At 50.9% G+C, this 9,493-nt stretch overlaps 1 pseudogene; it reads left to right on the top strand.

The window, feature by feature from the left end:
- Positions 1-409: 409 nt before the first annotated feature.
- On the top strand, positions 410-7,599 carry LOC127463750 (zinc finger protein 418-like; annotated as a pseudogene).
- The last annotated feature ends 1,894 nt before the right edge of the window (positions 7,600-9,493 follow it).

The following is a 9,493-nucleotide window of genomic DNA, read 5'->3' on the forward strand; positions in this document are numbered from 1 at the left end:
GGACGACCGCTGGGATTCTGGAGTCGGGGATACAAAGGATCTGAAGCCAGCTATACACCAACTGAGAAAGAGATCCTGGCTGCCTATGAAGGAGTTCGAGCTGCCTCAGAAGTAATCGGCACCGAAGCGCAGCTCCTCCTGGCACCCCGACTACCAGTGCTGGGCTGGATGTTCAAGGGAAGAGTTCCTTCCACACATCATGCCACCGATGCCACATGGAGTAAGTGGATGGCTCTGATCACGCAGCGAACCCGGATAGGGAATCCTAATCGCCCTGGGATTCTGGAAATTATCACCAATTGGCCCGAAGGTGAGAGTTTCGGACTATCCTCTGAAGAAGAGGAGGAGAAGGTGACACGTGCTGAGGAGGCCCCACCATATGACAAGCTACCAGTAGATGAAAGGTGATATGTGCTCTTCACGGATGGCTCCTGCCGCATTGTAGGGACAAACCGAAAATGGAAGGCAGCTGTATGGAGTCCCACACGGCGAGTTGCAGAAGCGACCGAAGGACAAGGTGGGTCAAGTCAGTTTGCAGAGCTTAAAGCCGTTCAGTTGGCTTTGGATATAGCTGAACGAGAGAAGTGGCCAAGACTCTATCTCTACACTGACTCATGGATGGTGGCCAATGCTCTGTGGGGATGGCTGAAGCGATGGAAAAAGGCCAACTGGCAGCGCCAAGGGAAACCCATCTGGGCGGCGGAGATGTGGCAGGACATCGCTGGCCGGGTAGAGAAGCTGAGTGTGAAGGTCCGTCACGTAGACGCTCATGTAGGCAAGAAACGGGCTAATGAGGAGCATCATAACAACGAGCAGGCGGACCGAGCTGCCAGGATTAAAGTCTCTCAGGTAGATCTGGATTGGCAGCACAAAGGAGAATTATTTCTGGCTCGATGGGCCCATGACGCCTCCGGTCACCAGGGGAGAGATGCAACATACAGATGGGCTCGTGACCGAGGGGTGGACTTAACCAAGGACATTGTCTCACAGGTCATCCATGACTGTGAGACATGTGCTGCCATCAAGCAGGCCAAGCGGGTGAAGCCTCTATGGTATGGTGGACGGTGGTCAAAGTACAGGTATGGGGAAGCCTGGCAAGTTGACTACATCACGCTCCCCAAAACCCGCCAGGGTAAGCACTACGTACTGACCATGGTAGAAGGAAGCACTGGATGGTTGGAGACATACCCCGTGCCTCATGCCACTGCCCGGAATACCATCCTGGGCCTTGAAAAACAAGTCCTGTGGCGACACGGCACCCCGGAGAGAATTGAGTCTGATAATGGGACCCATTTCAAGAATGGCCTCGTAGACACCTGGGCCAAAGAGCATGGCATTGAGTGGGTGTATCATATCCCCTACCATGCACCAGCTGCTGGAAAAGTTGAGCGGTGCAACGGACTGCTGAAAACCACTCTGAAGGCACTGTGTGGGGAGACTCTCAAACACTGGGAGCTGCATTTAGCAAAGGCCACCTGGTTGGTCAACACCCGAGGTTCCATCAATCGAGCTGGCCCTGCCCAATCAGAACTTTTGCATACTGTAGATGGAGATAAAGTCCCCGTGGTACATATGAGAGGAATGTTAGGGAAGACTGTTTGGATTAGTCCCACCTCAAGCAAAGGCAAACCCATCCGAGGGATTGTTTTTGCTCAGGGACCTGGTTCCACCTGGTGGGTAATGCAAAAAGATGGGGAGACACGTTGTGTACCACAAGGGGACCTAATTTTGAGTGAGAATGGTCTGTAATGTTTCATTGTATATATATAGATAGATAGATAGATAGATAGATGTATATAGTTTTAAAGGGATATAGTTTTTAAAGGGGGTTAATTTGGGCATGACATGGATGGCATAGAATAAGGGGTGGATAATGTCCTAGTTAGGACAGCTGAGATCAGTTCATCATGGTGGGTGTAACCCAAAACTGTATTCTATAGCCTTCCATGTCATTTCCCAGAAACTAGACTATTGTTGTCAATAGACTATTCGCACCCTCTGCCCATAGAGCATGGTGGGTGTAACCCAAAACTGTATTCTATAGCCTTCCATGTCATTTCCCAGAAACTAGACTATTGTTGTCAATAGACTATTCGCACCTTCTGCCCATAGAGCCTGACTCCTCAGGCTATAAACTAGGTGTTAAGAGGCCTGTGAGATAGGAGGATGTTTCTGTCCTCACACCCTTTGTGAAACTCCCCACCCTGAGGGGAGTACCAAGCATTCCTGCCTGAACTGGAGGATATATAATCTTGGAGTTTTGGAACATTTTTCAACCCACTCGTGGGATCCAGAAGACGGCTGCATCTCATCGCTCTCAACCAGACTTAGACCACCACTGGACTGCGATCACCGGTTCTGGCCAGACTGCAGCAGCTCTCCCACCAGCAGGTTCTTCCCCTCTCCCTTTACTTTGGACTCAAACAGGGCCCAAGGAACACCACTTTGTTCAGGCCCCAGGGTACTGGGTTACACATTTGGGTTTTTGTGGGTTGAGACCAATTGTTTGTTTGTATTATTGTACTTACTGTATTATTTTAATAAATTGTTATTCTGACTTATAATCTCTCCTTTGAGTTGGGTTCATTCCCCCTGCTGCTTCAACCAGAACGCCCACCTGATCCGACACCAGCGCATCCACACTGGGGAACGGCCCTACACGTGTGGGGAGTGTGGGATGAGCTTCCACCAGAACTCCCACCTGATCCGACACCAGCGCATACACACTGGGGAACGGCCCTACAGGTGTGGGGAGTGTGGGATGAGGTTCAACCGGAACTCCCACCTGATCCGACACCAGCGCATACACACTGGGGAACGGCCCTACACGTGTGGGGAGTGTGGGATGAGCTTCAACCGGAACTCCCACCTGATCCAACACCAGCGCATACACACTGGGGAACGGCCCTACACGTGTAGGGGATGTGGGGAGAGGTTTCAGACCAGCTCAGATCTCCTCAGCCATGAGCAGACAGACACAGGGGAAAGGCACTGACTGCGGGAAGGGCTTCAAGCAGAACTCCAATCTCTTCAAGCACCGGTGCATCTACACTGCGATGAGGCCCTGCAATTGTGGAAAGAGCTTGTCCAGGAGTTCTGCCTTGACCTTACAGCAACAGGCTCACCAGTAAGGTAAGCTCTAGGAGTGGCCCAACTGCAGGAAGAGCTTCCACCACTGCTTCCACCCCAAATGAACCCCCCCAATGATGAGGCAACCCCTGGGGCCCAGTAACTGTCAGTCCATCCCTTTGGACCAGAAAGGGCCCATCCCCTTTCACAGGGGCAGCTTCTTCCAAGAGAACCCTTCCTGGGAGGTCTTTGGAGACTGCTGCCTTGGCTGGGGACCCCCCCATGGTTGAGAGGAGAGATCTCCCCACGAGCGTTGGTCTGGGGGAGTTCCATCCATCTCCAATTAAGAATTATTGCTTTTGTGCCAGCTTTAGTAGAATTGCTTCAACAATTGCTTTAGTGTAGAGCACTGTCCTATCTTATCCTGTACTCCTGGTTGTTTTAGTGTTTCTATTGTGCTGTAAATAATTCTGATGAAGATCTTTTGTCTGATCATTTGTAACCCAAAATAATTCATTTCTATCAATAGATCTGATTTGCCGTCATTAAAACCTGGGGGTCAAAAGTGGTTCAGTCACAGCTCTGTAATTCCTCTAAACTGCAACTGTTGGCATAATCCAAGGCTGAGATTGGATCCAGTGGCCCCCGCACCCTATAGGAAGTTGGGAACTCGGGGGGGTCACCCCTGTTTCCCAAAACCTGGTGCCCAAAGATCCCCATGGGACTGTCAGGCCTTCCAGACCACTTTCCCCTTTCCATCCTTCTCCTTGTTCCTTCCACTTTTCCACAGTCCACTCAATCCCTAGCCTGCCCAGGATCACTTTTGGGGTCTCAACCCCCACTTTTTCCCCCCTCTCCCACTCCCCAGCCCCCTCGTGCTCAGTTTGGGCTATAAACTAGGTGTTAAGAGGCCTGTGAGATAGGAGGATGTTTCTGTCCTCACACCCTTTGTGAAACTCCCCACCCTGAGGGGAGTACCAAGCATTCCTGCCTGAACTGGAGGATATATAATCTTGGAGTTTTGGAACATTTTTCAACCCACTCGTGGGATCCAGAGGACGGCTGCATCTCATCGCTCTCAACCAGACTTAGACCACCACTGGACTGCGATCACCGGTTCTGGCCAGACTGCAGCAGCTCTCCCACCAGCAGGTTCTTCCCCTCTCCCTTTACTTTGGACTCAAACAGGGCCCAAGGAACACCACTTTGTTCAGGCCCCAGGGTACTGGGTTACACATTTGGGTTTTTGTGGGTTGAGACCAATTGTTTGTTTGTATTATTGTACTTACTGTATTATTTTAATAAATTGTTATTCTGACTTATAATCTCTCCTTTGAGTTGGGTTCATTCCCCCTGCTGCTTCAACCAGAACGCCCACCTGATCCGACACCAGCGCATCCACACTGGGGAACGGCCCTACACGTGTGGGGAGTGTGGGATGAGCTTCCACCAGAACTCCCACCTGATCCGACACCAGCGCATACACACTGGGGAACGGCCCTACAGGTGTGGGGAGTGTGGGATGAGGTTCAACCGGAACTCCCACCTGATCCGACACCAGCGCATACACACTGGGGAACGGCCCTACACGTGTGGGGAGTGTGGGATGAGCTTCAACCGGAACTCCCACCTGATCCAACACCAGCGCATACACACTGGGGAACGGCCCTACACGTGTAGGGGATGTGGGGAGAGGTTTCAGACCAGCTCAGATCTCCTCAGCCATGAGCAGACAGACACAGGGGAAAGGCACTGACTGCGGGAAGGGCTTCAAGCAGAACTCCAATCTCTTCAAGCACCGGTGCATCTACACTGCGATGAGGCCCTGCAATTGTGGAAAGAGCTTGTCCAGGAGTTCTGCCTTGACCTTACAGCAACAGGCTCACCAGTAAGGTAAGCTCTAGGAGTGGCCCAACTGCAGGAAGAGCTTCCACCACTGCTTCCACCCCAAATGAACCCCCCCAATGATGAGGCAACCCCTGGGGCCCAGTAACTGTCAGTCCATCCCTTTGGACCAGAAAGGGCCCATCCCCTTTCACAGGGGCAGCTTCTTCCAAGAGAACCCTTCCTGGGAGGTCTTTGGAGATTGCTGCCTTGGCTGGGGACCCCCCCATGGTTGAGAGGAGAGATCTCCCCACGAGCGTTGGTCTGGGGGAGTTCCATCCATCTCCAATTAAGAATTATTGCTTTTGTGCCAGCTTTAGTAGAATTGCTTCAACAATTGCTTTAGTGTAGAGCACTGTCCTATCTTATCCTGTACTCCTGGTTGTTTTAGTGTTTCTATTGTGCTGTAAATAATTCTGATGAAGATCTTTTGTCTGATCATTTGTAACCCAAAATAATTCATTTCTATCAATAGATCTGATTTGCCGTCATTAAAACCTGGGGGTCAAAAGTGGTTCAGTCACAGCTCTGTAATTCCTCTAAACTGCAACTGTTGGCATAATCCAAGGCTGAGATTGGATCCAGTGGCCCCCGCACCCTATAGGAAGTTGGGAACTCGGGGGGGTCACCCCTGTTTCCCAAAACCTGGTGCCCAAAGATCCCCATGGGACTGTCAGGCCTTCCAGACCACTTTCCCCTTTCCATCCTTCTCCTTGTTCCTTCCACTTTTCCACAGTCCACTCAATCCCTAGCCTGCCCAGGATCACTTTTGGGGTCTCAACCCCCACTTTTTCCCCCCTCTCCCACTCCCCAGCCCCCTCGTGCTCAGTTTGGGCTATAAACTAGGTGTTAAGAGGCCTGTGAGATAGGAGGATGTTTCTGTCCTCACACCCTTTGTGAAACTCCCCACCCTGAGGGGAGTACCAAGCATTCCTGCCTGAACTGGAGGATATATAATCTTGGAGTTTTGGAACATTTTTCAACCCACTCGTGGGATCCAGAGGACGGCTGCATCTCATCGCTCTCAACCAGACTTAGACCACCACTGGACTGCGATCACCGGTTCTGGCCAGACTGCAGCAGCTCTCCCACCAGCAGGTTCTTCCCCTCTCCCTTTACTTTGGACTCAAACAGGGCCCAAGGAACACCACTTTGTTCAGGCCCCAGGGTACTGGGTTACACATTTGGGTTTTTGTGGGTTGAGACCAATTGTTTGTTTGTATTATTGTACTTACTGTATTATTTTAATAAATTGTTATTCTGACTTATAATCTCTCCTTTGAGTTGGGTTCATTCCCCCTGCTGCTTCAACCAGAACGCCCACCTGATCCGACACCAGCGCATCCACACTGGGGAACGGCCCTACACGTGTGGGGAGTGTGGGATGAGCTTCCACCAGAACTCCCACCTGATCCGACACCAGCGCATACACACTGGGGAACGGCCCTACAGGTGTGGGGAGTGTGGGATGAGGTTCAACCGGAAATCCCACCTGATCCGACACCAGCGCATACACACTGGGGAACGGCCCTACACGTGTGGGGAGTGTGGGATGAGCTTCAACCGGAACTCCCACCTGATCCAACACCAGCGCATACACACTGGGGAACGGCCCTACACGTGTAGGGGATGTGGGGAGAGGTTTCAGACCAGCTCAGATCTCCTCAGCCATGAGCAGACAGACACAGGGGAAAGGCACTGACTGCGGGAAGGGCTTCAAGCAGAACTCCAATCTCTTCAAGCACCGGTGCATCTACACTGCGATGAGGCCCTGCAATTGTGGAAAGAGCTTGTCCAGGAGTTCTGCCTTGACCTTACAGCAACAGGCTCACCAGTAAGGTAAGCTCTAGGAGTGGCCCAACTGCAGGAAGAGCTTCCACCACTGCTTCCACCCCAAATGAACCCCCCCAATGGTGAGGCAACCCCTGGGGCCCAGTAACTGTCAGTCCATCCCTTTGGACCAGAAAGGGCCCATCCCCTTTCACAGGGGCAGCTTCTTCCAAGAGAACCCTTCCTGGGAGGTCTTTGGAGATTGCTGCCTTGGCTGGGGACCCCCCCATGGTTGAGAGGAGAGATCTCCCCACGAGCGTTGGTCTGGGGGAGTTCCATCCATCTCCAATTAAGAATTATTGCTTTTGTGCCAGCTTTAGTAGAATTGCTTCAACAATTGCTTTAGTGTAGAGCACTGTCCTATCTTATCCTGTACTCCTGGTTGTTTTAGTGTTTCTATTGTGCTGTAAATAATTCTGATGAAGATCTTTTGTCTGATCATTTGTAACCCAAAATAATTCATTTCTATCAATAGATCTGATTTGCCGTCATTAAAACCTGGGGGTCAAAAGTGGTTCAGTCACAGCTCTGTAATTCCTCTAAACTGCAACTGTTGGCATAATCCAAGGCTGAGATTGGATCCAGTGGCCCCCGCACCCTATAGGAAGTTGGGAACTCGGGGGGGTCACCCCTGTTTCCCAAAACCTGGTGCCCAAAGATCCCCATGGGACTGTCAGGCCTTCCAGACCACTTTCCCCTTTCCATCCTTCTCCTTGTTCCTTCCACTTTTCCACAGTCCACTCAATCCCTAGCCTGCCCAGGATCACTTTTGGGGTCTCAACCCCCACTTTTTCCCCCCTCTCCCACTCCCCAGCCCCCTCGTGCTCAGTTTGGGCTATAAACTAGGTGTTAAGAGGCCTGTGAGATAGGAGGATGTTTCTGTCCTCACACCCTTTGTGAAACTCCCCACCCTGAGGGGAGTACCAAGCATTCCTGCCTGAACTGGAGGATATATAATCTTGGAGTTTTGGAACATTTTTCAACCCACTCGTGGGATCCAGAGGACGGCTGCATCTCATCGCTCTCAACCAGACTTAGACCACCACTGGACTGCGATCACCGGTTCTGGCCAGACTGCAGCAGCTCTCCCACCAGCAGGTTCTTCCCCTCTCCCTTTACTTTGGACTCAAACAGGGCCCAAGGAACACCACTTTGTTCAGGCCCCAGGGTACTGGGTTACACATTTGGGTTTTTGTGGGTTGAGACCAATTGTTTGTTTGTATTATTGTACTTACTGTATTATTTTAATAAATTGTTATTCTGACTTATAATCTCTCCTTTGAGTTGGGTTCATTCCCCCTGCTGATCCTTTGGCTTCAGGTGCAGTTGGTGGGGCAGCCTGGGCACTTCTTGGGCAGCAAGAGATTTCTGTGCTGGCAGTTTTTGTCTGGCACGAATCTTCATTTACTTTCAATTTTTAAAAAGGTAGGACAGGCCATTGAAACGCAGAGCTGAAAAAAGGGAACAGCAGCTCTTTCCACCAGGAAAAAAAGTCTGGAAGTTTTGGCTTTGAGGTGCAGTTGGTGGAGAAGCCTGGGCACTTCTTGGGCAGCAAAGACCTTTCTGTGGTGGTACTTTTGTCTGGCAGGAATTTTCATTTGGATTCAATTTTTCAGGAGGTGGGACCGGCAATGGCAGCGCAGGGCTGAAAAAAGGGAACAGCAGCTCTTTCCACCAGGAAAAAAAGTCTGGAAGTTTTGGCTTCAGGTGCAGTTGTAGGGGCACCTGAAGCACTTGATGTGCACCAAGACATTTCTGTGGTGGCAACTTTTTTCTGGCAGGAATCATCAATTGAATTCTATTTCTCAGGAGGTGGGACCAGCAATTGCAGCGCAGGGCTGAAAAGAGGGAACAGCAGCCCTTTCCACCAGGAAAAACAGTCTGAAAGCCTTGGATTTGAAGTGCAGATGTAGGGGCACCCTGGGCAGTCCTTGAACAGCAAGTCCTTTCTGTGGTGGTACCTTTGTCAGGCAGGAATCTTCATTTCCATTCACTTCTCCAGAAGTTGAGACCGACAATTGCAGCGCAAGGTTGAAAAAGGGGATCAGCATCTCTTTCCGTAAGGAAAAAAGGTCTGGAAGTTTTCCTTTGAGGTGCAGTTGTTGGGGCAGCCTGGGCACTCCTTGGGTAGCAAGAGCTTTCTTTGGTGGCACCTTTTGTCTGGCAGGAATCTTCATTTGCATTCAAATTTCAGGAGGTAGATCCGACCATGGAAGCGCAGGGCTGAAAAAAGGGAACAGCAGCTCTTTCCACCAGCAAAAACAGTCTGGAAGCGTTGGCTTCATTTGGATTCAATTTTTCAGGACGTGGGACCGGCCATTGCAGCACAGGGTTGAAAAAAGGGAAGAGCAGCTCTTTCCCTAAGGAAAAAAAGTCTGGAAGCTTTGACTTGGAGGTGTAGTTGTTGGGGCAGCCTGGGCACTGCTTGGGCAGCAAGACCTTTCTTTGGTGGCACCTTTTGTTTAGCACAAATCTTCATTTGAATTCTATTTCTCAGGAGGTGGGACCGGACATTGCAGCAGAGGGCTGAAAGAAGGGAACAGCAGCCCTTTCCCTAAGGAAAAAAAGTCTGAAGCTTTGGCATCACGTGCAGTTGTTGGGGCAGCCCTGGCACTTCTTGGGCAGCAAGACCTTTCTGTGGTGGCAACTTTTGTCTGGCAGGAATCTTCATTTGGATTCTATTATTCAGGATGTGGGACCGGCCATTGCA

This window comes from Manacus candei, unplaced genomic scaffold, assembly GCF_025592945.1.
Source record: "Manacus candei isolate 608988 ecotype Guabito, Panama unplaced genomic scaffold, ASM2559294v1 h1tg000172l, whole genome shotgun sequence".
In the NCBI taxonomy this organism is placed as follows: Eukaryota; Metazoa; Chordata; class Aves; order Passeriformes; family Pipridae; genus Manacus; species Manacus candei.